The following is a 13,928-nucleotide window of genomic DNA, read 5'->3' on the forward strand; positions in this document are numbered from 1 at the left end:
CTCCATATTCCATTTCTTTAGATCTATTTTTAGAAGCTTCAATTTCTTTTTGATCACATAAGCCACTCTCCCTTGTACATCATATGATTTCCACAAGCTTTCCACTTTCCCCATGAACCTTTACTCTAGGAACCAACAATTGAAAACCTTAAATGGTTTAGGTCCCCAATCAATACAATTATTCTTCTATACAATAGGGCTATGATCCGAGAAGCTTGAGTGCTACCCGACCACCTATGTAGCCACCCCATTGACATACAAAATCTATATCAAGCCTACTCTTGGAATGAGTACTTGATCTATACCAAGTAAGTTTCTTGTCAACCAAAGGTATATCTTTGATTTCCATGTCATCAATAAATTGATTGAACTCACCCATGTCTCTCTCCCAATGGGTAAGTTATTATTATCTCTCATTTCCTCCATAGATCTCACTGAATTTAATTCACTCATTGAACACCAATTTTCTTCCCTCACAAGAATTTTTAAAGCTTTAACCTCATCCTATAATTTCATCTTTTCCTCCAAATCACAATGTGCATAAATATTAAGGATAAAGCAAGAAACATTACCTTCTTTCCACACTCCTTGTACCCCTACATAACCTTTCCCAATGTAAGTGATGTTGACCCCTCCCTATTCCAAGTGCACACTAAGCCCCCAACCATATTGATTGCTGGAGATTCCCTCCATTCAAAGTCACCATCTGACGATAAAGTTGAAATACTTTTCCTAAGTATTGTTTCCATCTTGGTCTTTTGCAAACAAACAAATTCCACCTATTCCTTTATTATTCAAGCTCTTATCACTCTTCACTTGATCTTCCCACCCAACCCCCTAACATTGTGGCTCGTGATCTTTATAAAATACTCTTATCATGTCCCTCCTCCATCACTTTGCAACTACTTTTTCCAATTTGAGATTTATCCCTTTTTTTTTCTTTCTAATTTTGATACTTTCCATTCAATATCCACTTTCTCCCCATTACATACAACCCCAATATCTTCAGCTATATTCCAAATGGTCCTTGATTCAGCCTCATCCTCCTCAATTACATAGTCACCGAAACGTTTAGTCGCACCTTATACTGATCCTTTTGTTTTACCAGTACAACCTTTCTTCCTTCCTTCCATTCGAGCATTTCATGTCTTCCTTACTACCACATGTTGCATCTCTCATGGTAATGCCACATTTCTTATTCTTTGTCTCCCCCATAACGTCTTTAGCATTCTTCCTCATCATATTATCAATATTGGTCCTTTCATCCTTGTTTCCATTGTTAAAATGTTGAATTTTCTTATCATATGAGAAGACTGCTGCATTAGCTAAGCCTTTTCCTTTTTCCACCACTCATTCTCTTTGGCCTTGGTGGACAACCTAGTTTGTTGAAGCCCATCTCCACTACCAGTTTTGTCACTCGTTTTTTCCTTAATAATTGTATTTGGGCTTGTTGTTGTGGCCCAAATTGAACTTACCCTATTTAATTAGAATCGGTTCCTTTAGTTGCTTTCATTGACCATTCTTACCTCCATCCTTCTTTTTTTTTTTCTGTGGCTTTTATCCTCACATTTTCTTTCTCTCCCTTGTCGTTTATGTGGTTATTTCCTGAGGCAATGTCATTGTTGTGTCTTTGCTAATCTATATCCTTTTGGTCAATGTCCACCTTCACATATTTTCCTTTTTTCCAATCTTCAACCTTTGTCTCATGAACTCCTTCATTTCTTTTTTTTTTTTTTTTCCATTTTGATGCAACATTGAACCCTGTTGTTTGTTTGCCCCTACCAAAATTGTCGCACTACCCCCATATACCTCTTTCTCTATTTGCGTAGGTAGCTGACCTACCACATCCACATCAATAATTTTGAAAATGGAACACATTGTTGTGGAGGACTGACTACTATCGTCGATGTTGCATCACTATCTCTGAACTCACACCCTTCCTACAGACCTTTGTCGTCTGAACACTCTACTACACTAGGCCCTTCTCCCATATGAAGCACCTTAACAGAAGATTCTAGATCTGAGTCTTCATACCTACACCCACCAGCCATAACTCTTTCGTCTGCAGTGAAAAAAGCTTCCTCCATAGCTTTAATTACCAAAGCCCTTCCATTTTACCCTTTTGACTTCTTGAATCCACCCCAGTCTAGAGGTTCTAATGAGCACCCTAGCATACTCCAGTCTTGATTAGTCAGTTGTATCCTCATCCACCAACACTAAATCCTTGATTGTTGCTGTGATGAGTTCAAAACATTTTCTTTTCCATAAGTTCAACGGTAGACCCTCAATCCTAATCCAGACCGATCTATTATTGGAGAAAACCTCTAAAGTCTAATCCACAACAGATTCGAATAACTTGTTCATCCATTCCTCAACCCCTTTCAGAACCTCATTTAGATCCACTCCCTCTAAAGGGGTAAATAGCAACAATTTGTTGCCTATATACCTCATTTGAATCGATTGCATCCCTTCCAAAAAAGGAGAGTTCTTTGGCATTCTGGATAAGCTTGACAACCAGAACTGTTGCAATGAGACTTCTTGCTAACTGGTTTGTATTGTTTTCTTCCATCCTTATATCATATCCCCATCTTACATCCTCTCTATCTTCTTTCTTATTCGTGTTTTTCAACCTCCTACTATGTTTAGCAACAACATGTGTTTTGCTAGTAGTTATGCCTACATAAGACTTTTCAGGTCTTAGTTCACCTTTTCCTGAGATCACACTCTTTACAGTTGTATTCTACTGATTCGTCTTTGCATATGTTCCTATAACTATGTTGACCTCCCATTTCTTTTGTTTTTCAAAATTTGGAAAATTCACCATCATCCTCATATTACCCACAAAGATATTGTGCAGTTTTTTCTCTAATGCTACAAAATTTTCCACCTCTTTGACACACACAAATCCATGCTTAATACCTATTTTACCCTTCCTTGGTGATATGAATACTTCAAAAACTTTCCCAAACTGAATGAAGATTCTCTATAGATATAACACCTCAAGTGTATATGAGAAATGGGTGAAGAAGTAGCTAGTAATCCCCCTCGATATCCCTATTGAACCTCTACCTTTGCCTTTGTCCCATTCTCTCATTCCCCAAACCCACCCGCACTCCCTTTTTGTCCCTCTCTCTCACTAGACCATTTCTCACCTGTCTCTCTAGTTGCATGTGACATTCACTGTTAGGCTTACTACGAGTATGTCAAGCTTTTTATTTAGCTCAAGGTCTTTACTTATTTGAAGATGGATAGACATCTTTGTTTGTAAATTGTAGTATTGCTACAACCATGCTTAATTATTATTGTTTGAATTGTAATACACTAGTTAGTGGGACATGTGGCATTTATTTTCATTAAGAAGTCAATCTTTGGACCTTATGGCAATTATGACAACTATTATAGTCAACCACCATTTGATTTTCTTCTTGCCTTATATGATATTGTTAAGGAATAGGAGAGATGGAAAATGTTTCTTCGATGTTTGCCAAATCTCAAACTCCTATGATGACGTGGAGATATTGATCTCCTCTTAAACTACTAGAACAACCTTAATAGTTTTTGTTGTTGCATTTTGAGGGTTTTCAACCTATATTCTAAATGAAAATATTAAATACATGAAAATTATATATAATTCAATTGATTTAGTGGTTGATGGAACTTAGAATATGAAAATATTAAATACATGAATTTTTTTATGGAGACATTTTCTGAATCAGCCTAATAATTAAAGCCCAATTCTTAATATGGGTCAAAAGTATGGTCTAATCGACATCATGTTTGTATGCTCCAAAATTTTTTATTACCTGCCCGCCTTGCTCAAGCAAGCTTTCAAGTTTCAACCAGGCTTTCTTGCATTCCTTAGGTGATCATATATATATATATATATGTCCCTTGTTGTTTGGTACTATTTTAATTTGTACACTGACTTCCATCGCGAGTCAGCAAGATTTGTACATGGACATGGACAAGTAACTTGTTATGTTCTCAACCCAAGTCTCCACATTTTACCATTTCATTTCTCAACTCAAGAAATGGAGAAGATCCAAACTTAGTCAGATTTTAGTAACAATTTGATTTTGTATGTCCTTCAATTTTTTTGTTGACAAAATCAGGGGAAGAGAATGATACTTTATTCGACCCTTTTCTTATGCTTATTATCATGGTATATTCGCCTTCTTTAATACAAATTACAGACACAACACCTGGGATGGATTTTTGTTATTCCAAATTCAAACAAAATAGTTCCCTGTATATACAATAATTTTCTCAATAGGAAAATGAAGCTTGGGCCCAATTGAAGGATCATGTAGGTTTAGGACCTTTATTTATCTTTGCCCCCAATTCTCCAAATTAAGTTTCTGTCCCATTTTCAAATAAAACACATAAATACCCCTTTTTTTCTTTCTACAGTGTGAATTTGGGTCCTTATCCACTTAGTTCACAACTTATGTTTGACAAAATATTGTAGACTCACCTTAAGAATTTGATTTTCCGTAAAATGAATTCTTAACATTTTTTTATTGAACTTCATTAAGTTATTATGTATCCTTAAATCTTCAAAGATATATAATCAACTTCAAAGCTAAAATGAATTTCATTTTTTTTAATTATAAATCTTGTTCTAGTAGTGCATTATTTAAATTGCAGTAATTGTTTACGCAATCAATTCATTAGTTCTGCTTTAAGGATAATTTTCACTTTGTACATGTATGATACGATTCATTTTATTTTAATTAATTTAGAAATTTTAAAGATAGATATTGTTTGTCTAGAAAGTTGCAATGGTACTGGCCGACTTACCGTCCTCTAGCATGTTGTATTGTGTCTGTGTAATCCATTGAATGTAAAATTTAGAAAAAAAGTCGGAGGCCCATACATAGCCGTTATGATGTTCTGTACAAATATTGTCATTATTCTATCATTACTCTAGATACATTCATGCACCACAGAAACATATGTATAGATATAGGGTATGGGGGATCCAGAGCTCTTTCTTTCTTTGTCTATATAGGGTACTAACATTGTAACCAGTCTCCAAGCGACCTGCGGTCCTTGAGATTTCTTTTCAACCTTGTAAATTCCTTTACAAGCAAAGATCCACAAGGGATGTACCCTCCCTTGTTCTCTTTGAACAACCTAGTGGATGTACCCTCCACTAGAATTGATCCACAAGAGATGTACCCTCTCTTGTTTTCAGTCAACAACCCAAGTAGATGTACCCTCTACTTGTACCACAAAGGATGTACCCTCCAATGTGTTAAGACAAAGTTCTGGCGGTTAGTCCTTTGAAACTTTGTGAAGGGGAAGCAAAAGAATTCTCAAGCGGTTAGTCCTTTGAAATCTTTTGTTTATGGGAAAGGGAAGAATCAAAAGAATTCTCAGACTGTGTCGTTTTGGATTCTTTGACAAGGGAGAAGGGAGACACAAAAGAATTCAGGTGGTTAGTCCTTTATTCTTTTGGAAAAGGGAGAAGAGAGACACAAAAAGAATTCAGGCGGTTAGTCCTTGGCGAATTTTTTTTGGCAAAGGGAGAAGAGAATGAAAAAGATGAATAGCACAAGTTTTTGAGCAAAGAACTTTTCTTGGAAGAAAAAGTTTTGAACAAAAATTTTTAGAAAGATGAAGAGAAGATAAAATAAGAAAGTTCTGAAAGAAATGAAAGAAGATGTTGAAAGATAGATTGAAAGATAGAATGATTGAAAGAGATGATGAGTATGAATGAGATTGTTCTTTTGTTTCATGCCAAGATCACATATTTATAGTTTCTTGATGACTCAAGTCAAAACTTGTAACTCTTGGCAATTTCTTTAAAACTAATTACTTAAAAAGTTATGACTTTTGAAAGAATCTTCAGAAATAAGTCACTTGAAGAAATGTGACTTTTAGAAATGAATTTTTTGAAAACCGTCACTGGTAATCGATTACCATAAAGGTGTAATCGATTACACATCAACAGATGTGACTCTTCATTTTGAATTTTGAAAATCTTAACATTTTAAAACCACTGGTAATCGATTACTATAATCCGGTAATCGATTACCAGAGGGTAAAACTCTTTGGTAATGATTTTGTGAAAACTTCTTGTGCTACTCAATGTTTTAAAAAACTTTTTAATACTTATCTTGATTAAGTCTTCTCTTGATTCTTGAATCTTTGAGTCTTGAATCTTGATCTTGATTATTCTTGAATCTTGAATCTTGAATCTTCTTGATGAAACTTTCTCTTGAATCTTTCTCTTGATTCTTGAATTGTTCTTGACTCAATCTTGAAATCATTCTCATGGGCTTTTTTTCATCATCTTTGTTATCATCAAAACACCTTGAATCAATCTTGATTCATCACCATGAATCAATCTTGATTCATCATCATGAAGCAATGAAGTTTGCTTTTACACATTGTATTGATGTTATGCATGTGGAGAAAAATATGTGTGATAGTGCCATTGGCATGCTTCTTAACATTCTAGGCAAGATAAAGGGTGGTTTAAATACTTGTCAAGATCTAGCTGACATGAGTATATGTGAATAGTTACATCCAATGTCTGATGGTAAGAAGACAAGTTTCAAATATTAAGATCGTTGTGCAGCTAAAAGATCTAAAATTAGTTGGCTAAAAGTCTTATGATTGCCACGTCTTGATGCAACAACTGTTAATCATGGCGATTTGAGACATTTTGCCTAACAAAGTGAGGCTTGCCATAACTCGCCTGTGCTTTTTGTTCAATGTCATTTGTAGCAAAGTCATTGATCTTGTAAAGTTAGATGACTTGGAAAACAAGGGTGCTATTATCTTGTATCAGTTGGAGATGTATTTTCCTCCTTCATTTTTCAACATCATGCTCACTTAATAGTTTATTTGGTGAGGAAAATTAAATTGTGTGGTCCAATTTATTTATGGTGGATGTACTCGGTTGAGCGATACATAAAGATCTAAAAAGAGTATACAAAGAATCTATATCATCTTGAAACATCCATTGTTGAAAGATACATCACAGAAGAAGCTATTGAATTTTATTTAGAGTATATTGAAAAGATAAAACTAGTTGGGCTTCCCGAGTCTCGACATGATGAGAGAGTAGGAGGTAAGGGTTCAGAAGGGCTGCATGTTATAACTTCGCGTCTAAAGGAATTGCAACAAACTCATTTGTGTATACTAAATAACAATAATGAAGTTCTGTGATACATAGTTCCTCACAAAGTCTTAGTCAGGGAACGTAACCCAAAAATGACAAAGAATAGGGTGTTGAAAGAGCATAACAAGACTCTCCTAAATTGGTTTAATGATAAAATCTTTGGTGAATTAAATGCTTTTGAAACGTTAAGGAAGTACAAGATGACAATCCATGTCTAGCATCTGTGATGACAATCTACGAGTAGTGGGGTTAGTCTTAGGGTTAAATTCCAACACTTTGTTACTATACATGATGACAATCCATATCTGGCGTCCATGCCTTACTATGGAGTCATTGAATAAATTTGGGAGCTTAATTATGTTAAATTCACTATGTGTTTTCAAGTGTAAGTGGGTTGATAGAAATATGGGTGCACAAACTGATGATTTTGGATTTACTTTGGTAGATATGAAGAAGGTAGCTTATCAAAATAAACCTTTCATCATGGCAGAATAAGCTAAACATGTATTTTATGTTCAAGATCCTTGTGATGAAAGCTTATCAGAAAGGTAGCTTATTAGAATAAGCCTTTCATCATTGGTCTTAACCTTGAAGATGATGACTCAACCCTTGATACTTGTCTCACTCCTTTCTCCACACAAATGGCTAACGTCAATGAAGAAGAAGAAGAAGTTGACGATGTCTATACTAATCGTAATGATCATGATAAATGAGAATTAATTGACATCGTATAATGTAATTTTTATATATTTACTTGTTTCCATATTTACAATCACATAACTTACTATACATTTGAGTTAAGTTTAATTAATGTTGTTTTTTAACAAGCACATGACTACACCACCGAGCTCCCCTCCTCCTCCTGAGTTAGCAACATGGCTCAGATCGTTGGCTATCAGACTCGTTAGGATGGAGAGACCAATGGTTCATGTGGATCCTACCACTGGAAAAGCTGATGGTCCCCATAGAAAGAAATTAAGGATGTATTTGGGGATCGTCGCTCGAGACAAGGTGGACGTTACATTTGTTAACTAGAAAGAAGTTTTTGCAGCTCAGAAGGATATGATTTGGGAGGGCATTAAGGTATTTGAATTAAATGTCGAATGCTATTGTAACTGGTTGTACTAAAAATCTTATAATGTTGAATGTTATTGACTAACTATTAATTGTATTTTTTGTATTGCAGGCTGAATTTGATATTCTAGAAGCATCCGACCAAAGGACGAAGAAGAAGATCCTTAAGATGGTAGGAGAGCAATGAAGGTAGTTAAAGTCAGATTTGACCTCCAAATGGGATCTGGCACAAGGCAAGGAGGAGGGCGAAGGCAATGTCTGCAAGAAGTACAATATTAGCAAAGAAAAGTGGCAACAATTTTGTCGGAGTTGTAGAGACCCTTCATGGGAGGTTAGTTAACTTACATTGTTTATGAATTTGGCAGTTGTGCATTATTTTCAAGCGCATTTTGTTGACAAGTTTCTATCTAATTGTGAGAGGATGTTAGAAAGAAAGCTCAGGCCATCCAAAAACTAAACACTACCCTTCACGTGTTGTCTCATAGGGGTTATGATTTACTAAAAGAAAGGTTAATGGAGGAAAAACAAAAGAAACGATTGGAGCAAGCAGCCCAATCTGGAAGCACAAAAACAATCGTTGATCCTCCATCTCCCATTAGACGACAAGTGAAGTGAAAGATGGCTCGCACCAAAAAATCTAGAGAGATGATATTTGAGGCAGCACGCGAAATTGAAGATAGGATTGTAAGTTATTTTTTTTTATTTCAATGGTCAATTTTTATAATAACATCATTAAATCGATGTAAACTCATGCAATATTTTGTTGATTGTAGGATTCCCTTGAAGACCAGTCAACACAGGGCAACTTTGTCACCCATGGGCGTTCGAATGTGCTGACTGCTGCCATTGGGCGACCAGAGCACTCTAACTGTGTTTGTGCTGCTAGAACTGGTGACACCATTAGACAATACTTTGGACCAACTTCAAAAAGCTACCGCACGTTTATGTCCATAACTCCTGAAGAGCTGGAGCAACTGACACAAAAAATTAAGGACTAGTTGGAGGAGTCGATCACTGAAAAAGTGACTTGACAACTTATGTTGCCCTTCAGCCAGATGCAGTCGCAAATGCAATTCTAGGGAGTTGTACTGCCTCCTAAAGCAGAGGTTAGTCCTTCTACTGCTCGTGTCAGCACAAAGGGAAGTTATGTAGATCCCTCGTGCAAAATCGAGACACCGGTGAATCAGACAAATATGGGTTGTATGTTGATGACTATCCTCCCCGCTTGGTTGCCCTTGTAAGAATTTATGAGGGGTCGACAATCGTCCACAACGTCCCTTTTGAGTAATGATCAAGTGAAGGTCGGTGTTGAGGAAGTTCGAGATGCTGATGCTCGCATCCCTGTACCCACTCAAGAGGTTCAGTTAGTGGGGAAGACCCTTAACACCTTTCTTGCTTGGTTGACACATCTTGTACAACCTTTTTCAGAATAGGTATTTCTTTTTGTTGTGTTTGTTATTATTAAAAAAAATATTTGTTACAAATAAAGTGTTGATTGTCATTGACTTATGTTTATTAACTGTGTAGGATAAACATAGAGTTGAGGGACTGACAAAACCTATAGATATGCCAGAACCTAATGATGATCCCCTATACAAAATGACATTAATGATCCTAGAGCTTTTCCTCAAGCCTATGCAGGTGCCATGGGATTCAACTGTGTTTGGGGTGTATAATGATGACGTCCCCTTGTACATAAAACATGAAGATCTGTCTGAAATAGCACACGATGGTCAATGTCTCAACATCTCTATTATACAAATGTGGATTCTATAACTCACTTTACATTACAGTCCATTACATAATTGATTGTTTTGAATTGATACATAATTTAGTTTATTCTAACAACAATAGGCATATGAATGAGTTAAGTCTGCAATCGGAGAATGCCTCTATGTATGGATTCCTTGAGCCACAGTCCACACAGAGATCTGGGTAATTGCAATTTGAATTTGAGGATTATATTTAGAAATGGATACAGAATTCATAGAGACACCTAAAAGCCTACTTGAATGGATAAGTAAAACTAAACAAATCAATTTAAATAATGTGTGCACTATAATAACTTAATGTTCTCCAATGTTGTGCACATTGGCAATTGATCATCCTATGCCCTAAGGACAATGTTGTCGTTTGGTTCTGTTTGTTGCACACTAAGCCCGATAACTACTTGAAAGGAATTATTAACAGGTCAGTTGTAATTTGTAACATATTTACTTTATCATTTGTAAGACATCAATATTTTAATTGTACATTATGCATGCATGTTTCTCTTAACCAGTGCTTTGAAGGGATTGAATGATATTCAATGAAGTAAATCCAATATTACTGTTTACACTAATTTTCGATTAATTTTGAATATCTTATTGAATTTAGTGTAATAAGTAAAGAGGAAGCACTGAGTGCGGCTGTTATGTGATGCATTGGATGTTAAAGATAGTCCTAGGAGGTTTCAAAGATAATTGAGAAATGGTAATTGTTTATTTCAAAACTAATTTCATTTGTTATACTTGCTATTATTTGTACAGATTAAGTTATATTTTATTATATCTTATAATATTTTAGTGATCCAATACCATTAGAATAAGAAAGATTAAAGACAATTCATATTTAGTGGGCAAGATTTTATGTCAAAGTTAAAAATCAAACACTGGGTGTTTAAGGAATTTTACAGTTATATATAATTATGTTTAATTAGATTCGGTTATAACAAATGATTTTATGTATTGACATTATTGTTTTTTTTAACTATTTATAGTAATTATTCAATAATAATATAAAAATTTGTACTGTGAAACCGCTTGAATTAGTTTGTTTTTAAATTTGTAAATTTGAATAATATTAAAAAAACAATCAAAATATTGAAAAAATTTACAAAAATCAAGATCGATTTTTTTTTTAAAACCGATGTCAGTGTAATAACATTGATGTTTTAAAAACATGTTTCCCATGTGTTAGATTAGTTTGAGATGCTTTCATCCTTATGGGCCATTATGTGGCCAACGGGTGCAAAATAAATTTTAATACATTAAATTAATTAGAAAGATCAAAGGTTGCGAACATAAACCTTACTAATGGCACCTTTAATTCATCATCATGAAAATCACTACCGCATGAACATGAGAACTTTTTTTTTTTTTTTTATAGAAAAAACATTGGTTTGGTTTTTCTCCCATTAGGAGATGAGAGAGACAAAGGTAAACAAAGAAATGAATAAAAAGTTTGTGTTGTGAAAATAAAATTCATTATTTATTTTTACGTTATCATATAATGTTGCCAATTAATTATTTGATGTTATTAATATCTAATAATTATTTAGTATATTTTTTATTAATGAAATATAGGTGAATATATAATATGAAACTAGGAATTAAATAAAAAATCAGACCAACACATCTTTTATGCGAATCTACATAAATTTTTATTTAATAATAAAAAATATAGTAAAAAGATTGTGTCACATTGTCACGATTATTAATACCTCTCGTACTTGTAACTTTAATTTGTGCCTATCTCAACCTTCTATGACAAATTATAATTTTTTTTACTCTAAATTAAAGATCATAATTAGAAAGAGTAGTGATGATTCCTTGGTATTTCAAAAAGAATATATTATATTGGAAAAACTTTTCTAATATATTCCATAAAAAAACTTTTCTAATATATATCTTCTCAGCAGGGTTATTTTATAAAATTATTTTTTAATTGTGTGATTAAATAAGAGAGAGAAGTGTAACAAGATTTTGAGAGATATATGTTGTAAGGGGCTGGTAGATGTTACATTATAATTTAATTGCATGGGTACCTTTAACGTAAAATCAATCATTAGGTGAAATCGGCATAACTTCACCGTATTTGTTTAGCTTCATTATCGATTGTTTGAACACGTGATAAAATATTTTTGTTAATTTTATTTTTTTATTAGTTAAAAGATTTGTTTAACTGTTTATAAAATAAATTTTTAATATTTTTAATTTTTTTAAAACGTTACTTAAAGTAATGTTTTTAAAATATTAATTTTTAATTTTTATATTTTTATTTTTAGGTTAAATTACTCATTTGATTCTTATAGTTTCGTGATTTTTATCTTTTTAGTCCCTATATTAAAAGTAATTTTTTTATCCTTATAATTTACATTTTAATTTTCTTTTAGTCAATGTTTTAGTCCTTATAGTTTATAATTCTAATTCTCTTTTAGTCCTTATAGTTTGAAAGTGATATTTTTAGTTTCTATAATTTATATTTTAATTATCTTTTAGTCTTTACTACAATAAAATATAAAAAATAATTAGCTACAAATTAATTATAAATTATAAATTATTTTTTTATTACAAATTATCTTATGATAAATTAGTTACGAATTATTTGTTAATATTTTTGTAATTAATTGTAATTGATAATATTACTTATATTTCGATGATAAGAACTAAAAATAAATTAAAATATAAAATATAAGGATTAAAAAGACTACTTTCAAACTATATGGACTAAAAGAGAATTAAAATATAAATTATAAAGACTAAAAAATCACTTTCAAAACTATAGGGACTAAAAAAAAATTAAAATATAAACTATAAGAACTAAAAAAATTACTTTCAAAGTATAGAAATCATAAAAAGTAAGAATTGAGTAATTAAACATTATTTTTAATATATTTATTATTTTTTAAATAAATCATAATTTTATTTTTTTATTTTTTTATTTTCCAACTGTTAATTTTATCAAATATAATGATAACATCTAGAAATCAAATGATGGTTTAACTCACTATTGTCCATAAGATTTTGTTGGGACATGTTTATTTTCATTTTCTTGGCGGTTTTCATTATTTCTCATTTGTTTAGACTTAGCGTGCATCGTGCATGTGATTAGGAGGTTAAGGTTTTAATTTATGTGTCCCCATCTAGCATGATATTTTAAATCCATCGGAAAGCATTGAAATGTTTTGACTGACGTAATCATGTTTTGACATCACGTCATTTTAGCTAATTTCAATTGATGTAGTTTGGTGAAGATGTTGCGAAATCTCTTTGCCTTTCTGCGATCAATCTCTAATTTACGTCAAGTCTTTTATATATATTTTGGCTGAAACTTCTCAAAGCACCCACGTGATGAAGCTAGGTGTCAAAATGGGTCATCTAACTTGGAATGTCATGATGAACAAAGTATGAAAAATGAATTAGGTCGGGGCGACCTAAATTTCTATTAAGCTACATTTTTGTGGCCCAACCTAGTTCCATGGTCCAATAAAACAAACCTAATTAGTTCATTTTATGCTATTTTGTTTATATATATATATAAAAAGAAAAATTAAATTAAAATAATATGGGCCCAAATAGAGCAAGTTGTATGTAGTCTTATAATTCTGAAGCCCGACCTTATCTATTTGACCGGTTGGATTAGGACAAATTGTCCTGGGTTTTTTAAGGCCACATTGTTTAGAGCCTAGTTTGGCCTAGCCTAACAAGTGATCTCTAATGACCAGTGTCATTATATGAAATTGAGAGGCAAATTTCCCCATCTGGGGTACTTTTAAAAAGTATTTCCCCAGATGGGGTTCTTTTGAAACATTTTGCAAGATGGGGTTGTTCTTTACGTGAACAACATGCATGCATGACCAACTTGCCAGAACCAGTGGCGAGTTTGGTCTGCAACTCCCACGTGGCATGGAAACCGCCACCACGAGTGGCGAGTTGCTTGCAACTTGAAATCGCCACCACCA

At 33.3% G+C, this 13,928-nt stretch overlaps 1 long non-coding RNA gene across 2 annotated transcripts; it reads left to right on the top strand.

The window, feature by feature from the left end:
- Nucleotides 1-649: 649 nt before the first annotated feature.
- Nucleotides 650-10,057, top strand: LOC102667602 (uncharacterized). Of its 2 annotated transcripts, XR_001385580.3 has the most exons (6): nt 650-2,548; nt 7,961-8,215; nt 8,319-8,537; nt 8,692-8,890; nt 8,980-9,639; nt 9,734-10,057. It is a non-coding gene; the product is annotated as an uncharacterized lncRNA (long non-coding RNA). The 2 variants fall into 2 exon arrangements; XR_418754.4 differs by lacking the exon at nt 650-2,548 and having other exon boundaries at nt 6,312-8,215.
- Nucleotides 10,058-13,928: the final 3,871 nt, after the last annotated feature.

This window comes from Glycine max, chromosome 16 (genome assembly GCF_000004515.6).
Source record: "Glycine max cultivar Williams 82 chromosome 16, Glycine_max_v4.0, whole genome shotgun sequence".
Lineage (NCBI taxonomy): Eukaryota > Viridiplantae > Streptophyta > Magnoliopsida > Fabales > Fabaceae > Glycine > Glycine max.